Source organism: Haliaeetus leucocephalus, unplaced genomic scaffold (assembly GCF_000737465.1).
Source record: "Haliaeetus leucocephalus isolate CR32 unplaced genomic scaffold, Haliaeetus_leucocephalus-4.0 Scaffold68, whole genome shotgun sequence".
NCBI lineage: Eukaryota > Metazoa > Chordata > Aves > Accipitriformes > Accipitridae > Haliaeetus > Haliaeetus leucocephalus.
This window is the reverse complement of record NW_010972504.1, coordinates 2,487,604-2,498,697: the sequence shown is the minus strand read 5'-3', so window position 1 is coordinate 2,498,697 and position 11,094 is coordinate 2,487,604.

Sequence of the window (11,094 nt, the reverse complement as noted above, 5' to 3'; positions counted from 1 at the left end):
TAAACTTGATGCTGCTCTGTGGATATAACTGTATTGTTTCAGATGAAGAGACTCTGTTAAAGACATTAAAATTCCTATTTAACTAATTTTTGAACTTCTGCTGAAGGTTAGTTGTGAACTGCTACTTACTGCTGGGAGCACTTCCTGGGAGTAGTAACAACCTCGTCCCATATACCCGTATCAGTGATGTTCGTAAGGCAAAACAGTTCACGCCACACTTAGGAAATCCAATATCGGGTCACTGTGAAGCTGAGGAGGAAAACACACAAAAAGCAATGAGTTGGATCTTGGTTTCTAGTTGATGCCTTGTTCAAGTGTTTGGCCACTGAAAGAAATATTTAGTGGCATCATGTTTTGAATACTGGTGTAGTGACTTCTATATTCTGTGTTTCATTTATCACAGGGAAACAATAGGATAGATTTTAGTCTATTGCATGTTTTGGTGCCACTGGTTACGTGGAGCTTGGACATGCCTGTTTCTTGTGCATTATTATTATTATTACGTCGCCCGCTGGTGCCACGGTGGTTAAGGGTCTGTCTCGACTTCCATCACATCCTCTGGTTTTGTTTGTTTGCTCCCCCATTCCTCCCCCCAGGGCCAAAGCTCTTGGCCATCCAGCCTCATCCTTTAGTCGACACTTGTCATGAAAAATAGTTTACTCTGGAACACTCTTAGATTTTGTGGAGTTATATGTAATATGTGTCTGTGCAAATATAAACAAACATGTTCCTGAGGTTTAGGAGCATAAGAAAGAGCCCAGTTGTTGCTTATGGACAATCTAGCTGTTTTCCCCCTTTGCTCTCCCATATTTAAAAACAGCTTTATTGTTTTTCAGTGTAATTTTCAGCCCATAGGCTATGATGTGGTGTGTGGTCTCGGGAGACTGAATGTAAAAACAAGTTAACTTTTGAAAACTAAGCGTACTCTGATGGGAGTTCATTTACTAACGCACACGTTCTTGTTTTGATCATGTATCAAGATGGATCCTTACCAAAATCCCAGTTAAAAGCACTGTAAAAACTTCAATCAGAAGTTCTCAAGCTTTGTATCTTCTCCCTCTTTCTGGTTGCAAATGCTTCGGTCGGTGGCTGTGACCGCTGTGAACTGCTTTAGGGATCTCTGCTCTTATAGAGCGGTGTAGGAAACGCTGCTGGGGACGGCGACGTGACAGCATGCAGCTTCTGGAGTGGCTTCCCTACGTGTTCGTTGGTAGACTGGCATGCCTCCGTAGGACTCTGCAGACATGTGAATGAATTCTTAGTACTTGTATTTATATGGTAGGCAGCAAATGCTTCAGCCGCTAGCAGGCTGCATGAACTCTTTTGTACTCTACTGAGAATTTTCCACAATGCTAACATTTATTTAATTTAAAAAAAAAAAAGGCATGTGCCACTTACAACGGTAAAGAAGATCTCGCAGTCCTGCAAGAGAGGAGACTCTGGCTGACCCTCAGTTCACCTTGTTCCCAAACTTTTCTGGGATTTAAAAAAAAGCTGCACATCTTATGGTTTCATCAAATAAATTCAGGCAAGGACAAGATAAGAAAAGTAATTTTTCTCTCCCATTTAGCTGAGTTTCTTTTAAATTTGTGGGTTTCTCACACAAGGCTTCCTTGTGACTGCAATGTCGTTTTAATCGGCACTTAGTAATTAAAGAAGAAGAAACAAAACTTGCATTTCTAAGAACAGTTTCCGAAATGTACTTTTCTGATTCATTTAGGATGTTACCTGGAGAAATGAACAGGGTTTTACTGTGTCCCTGTCCATCCCCACACGCACACCCCCATCTCTACAGATGTGTTATATCCATATTAATGATGGTTTTTAAAAAGACCAGCTTTCTCTGTGCCCTAAATTAAGAACATCTGAAAATTGGGGAACACCGGAAAGATTTCAGTGAGAACACTCCTTATTATTCTTTTTTCCTTAGCTGATCTGTAGCAGCAGTTCCCCTTGGGAAGCACCGCGGTACGTGTGTGACTGTCACTGGACCTTACCCTGTTCCTTTTGCAGGGGAAGATCCCCAACAGTGCGACCAGCGACCTTTGCTCTCAGGTTCTGATGGACTTCTACCACCAAGGAATCACTTGTTCTTTTGGGGAAAAATAGAATTAAACTTGTAATTTTTTGCTCAGGCAGAACTTTCTGGCATTTACTTTTAAGTAGGGAGTTTTTTGTTTTCTTTTCTTTTTGGTCATGAACGACCAAAGTTAATCTGTGTCAAGAGCAGGATCTCTGTAAATTTACTTCGACTCATTTGTAATGCCTTATTTTCTTTATATTTTTATGCCTAGCATTCATGTTTCTAAGAATAAGTGTCCAGCCATGCACAGCACATTTGGAGGAGATGCTCTTTTCTATCTTCGAGGTCTGAAGTATGAATGGAAATTAAGAGATAAAAACCCCCCAAGATTTCAGGTTACTGTAACGGCAACTGTCTGTATATGAAATTACTGTGTTTATCTCTAGCATCCACAGCTCTGGGACAATCCTACTGTCAAGGGGAATATGCTTAGCAGGATAACCTGTATATTGAGCAACTCAACTGGAATTTTGGTGTGCACTGTGATTGACACTTATACTTACAGCAAGCAATATGGCAGGCTGAAGATCGTCCTTCCTCTTCCACGTGCTCTGGGTCTGGCCAGCCAGCAGAAAATTCACACACGCACACACACATGCGGGAGAATAAAAAAAACAAAAAAAGGAAACTTTTAGCTTGTCTGCTTCACTCTGTGAACATACAAGGCTGAGAGAACATTTGCCACAAGTGTTTTATGACCAGTCATTGCAGGAGAGGTGGGAAGGAGAAACTGGAAATGTCGGCACTGCTCCCTGCAAAACCAGTGGGCATCTTGTAGAAGAGACCAATGTAGAGTGGACAAGTACGACACAGTGGTTTGCTTGGGGAGGTATCAATGTTACTTCATATCTTCATATTCAGAAGAAATATTAGCTCTTCCATGGAAATTCTCTTTCATGACTTTTATGTAATGTTTGTGTCAAATATAAAGACAAGAAGTGTTTGATAACTGGAATAACATATGTCTGTTTGATAGTGCTTTGTATGAACAAAGGATTCTTGTTCATCAGATGTTGGATTGCAATAATCCAAAGCAAAACTTTTAAAATAAAATACAATTTTAGGTGATCAGTCTTAATAGTTTCTGAAGCTCTAACCTTTTATGTTTTATTTCCCTAGTTGGGAATTGAGCAGTGTGCTTTAACAATTGCTAAATTTCTGCCTCTCTAAGGTAATCCAAAGGCTCGCAGTTTATAACTTGTAAATTTGTTCTTCATGTCAAAGCAGGGACATGACCCAAATCTCTCACTTTATCTGTACTGGATATTTTGTTGCAATGAAAGTGATTAAATAATTAGAGTGCACTGTGACAGCAGAAAAAAATTGTTGTATATGTATGTATTTTGATACCTGTTCAAAAAGAGTCTTTGGGTTTCCTGTGATGAATACCTCATATGTTGGGTTTTGGGAGTTTTTGTTGATTTTTTTTTTTCTTTTTTCTTTTTTCTTTTTTTTTTTTTAAGGCAAGATTGTTCTTGCACAAAAGTAGGTTAAGGTAACCGAGTTCTCATAAATTTATTTACTGAATCAAAACACTTCAGAGTTTGGCAAGAAATTCCATCTGTTATAGTTCCCCACCTTGCACTTGGTACAGGGTGAGCAGTCACTCGGCTGTTCGCCTGCGCGCTTGGAAGAGCTCTAGCAATATTAAGACAAAAGAGGTCGTTGCAGATGGAGTTTGCTGCCTTATTTCTCTTCTTCTGTGTGTCAAAACCTCAAATTCAGTTGAACATTGTATAGGTTTGGGGATTTGTTAAGCATTTGAGAGATGTACTTCAATAGAAATAAATGTCTCTAGTTAGCACTTCAGGTCCTTTACATACATGTACCTGATAGACTGGAATGCTCTGTCGCCTGATGAAATACGTATTGAGGGAACACTTAAAGGAGATTATGCTCTCAGCAGGGCATAGCTTGCTAGTAAGGCAACAGTAACGATGGAAAAATACCCATCGAGACAATTTGTCTGGTCGACCTGGTAAGACCTTGAGCTGTCTGGCCCCTCTCCAGCACATCGGTGAGCCCAGGCTTGAGGTTAAGCACGGGAGCAGCCTCTGCCCGTTACCACTCCGAGTTCGAGCGCGTGGTGCTGGCGTGGTGGGCCGAGTCAGGGGTACCTGCGCTTGGCAGGATTGAGCCCTGACTGTAGAGGGGATGTGCTGCAGAGTATAAATACATTTACTCACTGGCCTATGAACCACAAGCTAGGAAAACTGCTTTAAAAAAAAAAAACAAACTAAAAGGAAAACAGAAGCATTTGGGCACTCCCATCACTAATGAGCCTATCCAGAACAGAAAATTAGTTTTAACAAGCTGGGGATTTATTTATTTTGAGATTTTTTAGTTTTCACAAAAATAATGAGCCTTTTTGTGGGCTTATCTGGCCTTGGCTAACATCCCACAAATGCAGTTATAGACATAAGGCTGTTTCTTTAGCGGACCGGTAGCACTAGAGGCCTTCGCAGAAGGGAGCGATGTTCTCTCGTGGGTGAACGTCATTCCCTGCAGGTTGCTTCCAGCCTCCGGGTCTGGGAAAATGCCGAGCACTTACTGGTGCTCTGGACTGAACTTTGGGGTTTGAGCTTACATATCACTTTTGAAGATAATCCTCTCTCCGGATCAGCTTTCTGCTTGTCTCTGTGTGTGTGTGACAACCTGGTACTTGAAAAAAAAAAAAAAAAAAATATACTTGACCCACTGCCTTGTGCCCGCCGAGGCTCCGACGGGGCCGGGATGGTCCGGCGGCTGCGTCACGCACAAGCGGCAGCGGCTGCAGGGGCGGTTTTGATCGCTCACCTCTGCCTCTGCTGACTGCCCCGCCAGAAGGCAGATGAATTCTTTTCCAGGCTTGGTTCTAGGAGTCTATTTTGGTAGATCTAGAGATGCCAAAACAGCCATTCAAGGCCTGGAAAATGTAAGGTTTTGGGTTTGGGTTGTGGTTGGGTTTTTTTCCTATTACATTTTGTGCTTCCTATTACGTAGTTTGAGACAAGAGAGTGTTGTTTTTCAGTGATGGGCCAAAAAGAGGTAAAGGTGGAGAGGGAGGGCAGCTCCCTACTGTATTAATACTTGATATACCAAGCTTCATACAGGGTAAATATTTAGCAGTTTGCAATGGAAATAATAGATGGACCCTTCCTTTTAAAGGCACTATAGTAACCTTACTTCTGAAGCGGACTTCACCAGCCTTTCTCTCCAGGCAGAGTCCTGTAATTTGAATAACTGAAGTCCAATGGGATTGGACTCGTGAGTGTGCCAAACTGCTGGAGCAATACTTGTGAGCAGCAGGTTCTTCAAAAGACCAGCTCTATGTAGCCAAAATAGGGCAATTATTGAAAACCATCTCTGACGCATTTTAAAGGATCGCAGTGATGTCATGGTTCTGCTGTAACGTAGGAAAGTTCAGTCGCAAAGTCTAGAAATCTTTGTTTTCTCTGTTGGTCTGAAACCTCAGTCCTGCAATAGTGGGCTCGAGCTCGTATGGTGCGTTGGGTTTTGGGTTTTTATTAACAGCAGTTGTTTAATGGTGGGATGGAATGTTCTTGCTAAAACGGTTTCCATTGTTTCATGTCTTCTACACCAATATATATATGGTGTATATATTAAACTGTGTAAAATTGTACTTTGTATATATAACTCTGTACAATATGGAGGTACATCCTTTTTTTCCTTTTGGTACAGTATTGTACAGTATTAGGAGTATATGTGTTGGAAATGTTAAATCCATACTGGGGCAACAAAATGTATCCATTGTCATTAGCAATAGTTTTGGAGAAATAAATGTTTTGGGTATGGTGGAAATACTGACCTGTGGAGACCCGTACGTGATGTACAGAGCGAGCGCGTCTGTGTGAGAGAGCGTGTGTGTCTGCGAGCGTGGGTGCCTGTGTTTGAATGAGGGAGAGGATGAGCATCTCCTGTGGGTGCCTTCCTCGGCAGGCAGCACCAGCTTTGGGAAGTGCAGGGAATCCTTGGGAATTTTCTTTGAGCAGCGACTGGCACCGGTAAGTAGGTGAGGAAGAATCTGCAGGATGCAGAAATGCACAGTGTCATTCACAGGCACTGGGATGCTTGATTGCAGTGGGGAAGGAGACAGTGGTCCATAGCATGGCGATAAGGAGGATCTGAAAAATAAGTGACTCAACTGTGGTGCTTTGAACCGCACCAGCCGCAGTCAGAGCCCCGTGTTTCCCCACCCTTGGCTTGCACATACCTACCAGTAATAACAGGATTCAGTAGAGCACAAACTTCCCTTGCAATGACCTGATTTAAAAATGCTTAATCTTCATCATTTTCCTGGAGAGGATGGGTCTCCAACTGTCTCAGGGAAAGAGGATTTAAGATTGAGATTATGGGTTGAATCGTTATTATTACTGGCTTTCTCCATCTCAGTTTTTCAGTATGCCTTTTTCAGAGCACGGTGGGGAAACGGTTTCAGGGTTTTGTCATTTTGGATTCTCTTTGTTTAGGTTTCAAGGAATTAATTATTTACGGTGAGGTTTCACGTTTAACCGAGCCATTTTGTTCTGTGCTGGAAGTCAGCTGGGGACAACCCAACCCCACAGCCCCTGGGCTGAGCTCCTGCGGGAACGGAGCATCCCTGTGCTCCCCGGGGACCAGGGCGAGGAGGGGGCTCGGGCAGCCGCTCCCCCCGCACTGGTGATGGCCCACGTCTCCTCTAAAAGCAGCTGGTGCAAGGGTTCAAGAGCTGCAAAGCTGGGATGCTTTTACTCATTAGTTTAGTAGCTCAAATCACAGCAGCCTAAATGGTAATGCCTTAAAGCAGGCTGGGCACCCGCGGTGGGCAAGGCAGCAACTGCTCTGTGGTATCTGCCTCTCGTGTCTCAAATTGCTGCTGCAGAAGCTTGTTTTGCTGAAAAAAAAAAGTTTTCTGCAGAGTGCAGGTCTACTTTGCAGCAAGGTGGGACGGACCTGTGCCTCTAATACACAAAGTAAGTTATTTTTTTTTAACCTGGGGACTGCACTTTGAGGTCGTCATGGTGCTTTTGTTGCTGCCTTTGCAGATGCGCCTTTGCCACCCCAGCGCCTGGTCCTGCTGCGGGGCGGCTGGCAGGGGTTTAAGCAAACTCCGGCTGCGCAGGGTGGGAGAGTCCTGCCCGGCATCCGTGTTAAACTGAAACTGCAGCGCAGACCCTGAAACCGGACCATGGCTTGTGCAGCCAAGCACCCACCTTGGCTGGCCCAAGGCTGGCCCCAGCGCTGCCCGCCGGGGCTCTGCCTCCTCCGGGATCGGCCAAAGAGGCCAGGTGAGCCGGGAGCTGTCCTCCGCAAACTGGCAGCTGGGGTGAATCCTGCTTCCCTTCCGTCTGAGTGAATCTTCAATTAGTGTCCATTGATTTCTGGGGGACGCAGGTGGCTTCTGGCATGTTGGTTGTTGGGGTTTTTTAAAGCATGAAATAGGAGTCAGAAAGGTAACGGGGTGACACATATAACAAATTACTTTTTATTTTCCGTTAGTCGCTGCAGTCCAACAGCACAGAGGAGGACACTGTAATTAATCCCTTAAACCCTTCCGACCGCATCATTTCTTCCAAACTGCGGCTAGGTCTGACCCTCTCCTCGCAAACCTCTTGTTACGTTTGGTTTTAACAGATAAAGAAACACGGCGGTAAGGGATGGGAGGATTCGGCCACTTGTGAAGGGGCGGTGAGGGTAGGAAAGGTGATGCTCCGGGCAGGACCGTGGGATCGGGATGTGAAGAGATGGGACATGCGGCGAGGCCGCACCTGGGTCCTGCTTTGCTTTGCTTTGCTTTTTTTTGGTTGGGACAAACCGTGCTGCAGGCAAAAGTCAACCTGGGTGTGCAGCAACCTTGCACGCAACCGAGTGTGCAACCGGGCGTGCAACGGGGTGCGTAACGCAGCGTGCAGCCGGGTGCTCAGCGGGTGCCCCCGGCACAGGGGGTCCCTGGGGCTGCGGTCTCTCCTGGACGTGTCCCACACTCCGCGTGTGCCGAGGAACTGGTTTTTGTCGCAGGGACGGTGTGGGGACAGCAGCGGGGCCGTGGCTTTCCCCTGCCCCTGGTTGCGCCCCAGTTTTGTGTCCCAAGCCCCCCCAAGGACAAGGTGCCTGCTGTAGGCACAGCACGCTGCTTGGCCTTTATTTTTTAGGCTTTGCTGCCACCAGCTGGAACAATTATTTTTATTACAAATTTGGTTTCGAGGCGGTGGTTTTGCTCTCCCAGCCGGTGCAAAACGGGCACACGGGTCCCACGCAGGATTTGTCTCCCGTGGGCTCTCGCCGCAGGTTTGGTGCTGAGTGTGACTGACTGGTTTCTGGCGATGGACGTGAACGGTCTGAGTGGGTCAGATGGGATCTGGGTGTCAGCCTTGAGACAGAGAGGATAAAATCTGCTGTTGGGGCAACCAGGGAAAGGAAATAAGCTAGGGAATGTAAAAGGAGACCAAAAGAAGGGAAAAGGGGTCTGAAAGGAGCTGGGCTCTATTTCAGGGCAAAACCCAGCGGGTGAGTTCCTGGGGTTGGACTGGGATCTCCCACCGAGGCTGAACCTGAAGGTGCGACCAGCCAGGAGGGCTGCTGGGGTAACTGGGATGTCCTGGAGTCCCTGGGCTCCAAGGGCTGGCACCATCCTGGCATCAAGGCATGTTGGTTTCCCTTTTGGGAATTTTTATGGAGAACTGCGTGAAAAGACTTGCAGCACAACCTGAAAGTAATCTTTTTTGGGGTGTTATAAAATATTTTGATTATTTCCTTCCTGTCTGTCTTTACCCCGCACCAGCCCAAACCTGCTTGCCCATCAGTGAAAGCTGAAGCAACACATACAGGTCAGAAGTCTCAGAAAAATGCCTGAGTCTGGGTTTTCTGCCTTTAAAAATCTTTGTTTCAGTTTCTTCTTGCAGTAGACAGCTGAGTTGCAGAACGGCCCCTTTCCACCATCCCTGGACGGGCTCCTTGGGCTCCCAGGGCTCCTGTGCAGGAGCTGAATTTGCAGAGCCGCAGCAGGTGAGCATGTGGTACACGATGCACCGTTGCATCCACAGCAGCTCCTTGCCTTTGGGCAGCTCTAGGAAAAAGCTGGGATTTCCCTCCAGAAGTTTTACTTGCCTCTCTTCCTTGCATTAACTGCTCTTATCTATGATTTCAGTGGTGGTCAGAGACGAGAAACGAGATGCATTTTTTTTTTCTGCCTGGGGAAAGTCTTCTCAAGCATCCCCAGTTCTACTCGACAATCTTTTTGTCTGGTGAGGGAGGGATACCGCAAAGCAGCCCAGCCAGCACGTACCCACGCGGGATCCTGCACCCACAGCACATGAGCTTGGCCAGTGCTGTGTGGAGAGATTAATGGTCCCATTTGGAGAGGACAAGCACAGCCTGAAGGACACAAGTTACCACACGCATAGAAAATAAGGCTGGAAATGACTTCAAGAAGTCACCCTGTCCCTTTCTCTTCCTGTTAGCTGAGCTGCAGCAAAATGACTTTAATCAAAGTGATTAAAAGTTTCACTTGGTTAGACTTACGTCACGCCGCTTCCGCAGCTGCAGACTATCATGAACTCTGCTACCGGCACCAGCCTGAGCCGCCCCTTCGATAAGCTCAGGGCAAGGGCCAGCCCGTGCCCTGCAGTTTGGCAGCTGAGCAGCTCTCTGGCAGGTTTCTCAAGCGGGCTCGCACGTGGCTGGGAAGTGAAGCTCAGCAGTAATTAGCAAACTATAGGCGCAGAGTTTGTGTGCAGGCTGGTGAAGTGTCATATCAATTTTCGGATGCACCACACACTGATGTACTCGCATACCTTTGCAGGCTTCGTTTTGTGAGGACAGGGCCCTCAGACACACATCCACACCAGCCTGAAATAATTCCAGCCGGTGAGACCCTGGCTGCTGGTGCTGAGGCTGGGCAAGGCGAGGCGTGGGTGTCTCTGAGCCAGAAAGCAAGCAGGAAGCGTGAGCAGCCCCGCTCTGCCCTGTGCAGGCAGCAGGGGTGTGCTCTGAGCACCCTGCACCCCGCACCCCGCATCCCACCCTGCATCCCACATCCCACCATGCATCCCACCCTGCTCTGCATCCCACGTCTCACCCTGCATCCTGCTCTGCATCCACCCTGCGTCCCACAACCCATCCTGCCTCCTGCATCCCACCCTGCACCCTGTTCTGCCTCCTGCATCCCACTTCCCACCCTGCACCCTGCTCTGCCTCCCACATCCCGCCTTGCTTCCTGCATCCCACCCTGCATCCCACATCCCACCCTGCCCTGCATCCCACTTCCCACCCTGCACCCTGCTCTGCCTCCTGCATCCCACCCTGCACCCTGTTCTGCCTCCTGCATCCCACTTCCCACCCCGCACCCTGTTCTGCATCCCATCTGCCAGCTGCCGGCCGGCGCTGTGAACCCCTGCCTGCTCTCCCTGCTGCCTCTCGCCCTGGCAGGGCTGGGTGCCGAGGATTTGGGGCTGGTTCTGGTCCCTCTCTGGAGACATCCCATGGAGGGACCACTGTAGCTCCAGGTTCCCGGTGGGGCTGTGCCGTGGCCCTGCCATGAGCATCACGGGGTGCTGCCCACTGACAGCGTGGGACAGACGGCATCCGTGTTCATGTGGGGAACAGCGATGCTCAGCCCCGACACAGCCACCTTCACTTTTTCTCACTGAGATGCGAAATCCTTGATCTACCTGATCGATCTGAATCACCGCGTGACTCCTGGTGAGAGCGATGCTGGAGGTGCAGCTCGGGAGCGGCTGTCGCTGGAGCCGGGAAATGCCCCAAAATCTCCCCTCTGCCCCTTGCTCACCTCTGAAACCCTCTGGAAGCATTTGTAAGTGCCGGGGCTGGGCCGGATCCATTGCTTCACAGGGATGGGGGATGGGTTTGCGGCTGGGGAAAGGATCAGGGCTCTTTATTCGATTTACACCTGCTTCCTCCCTCCTTTTCTGCGCTTTATTATGAGCAGTTTTACCTGCTCGAGGGCTGCCCCCGGGGATGGGGAGCTGCAGTTCTGCAGGAGCCATCCCTGCAGCTACAGGGATGCAGGAAAG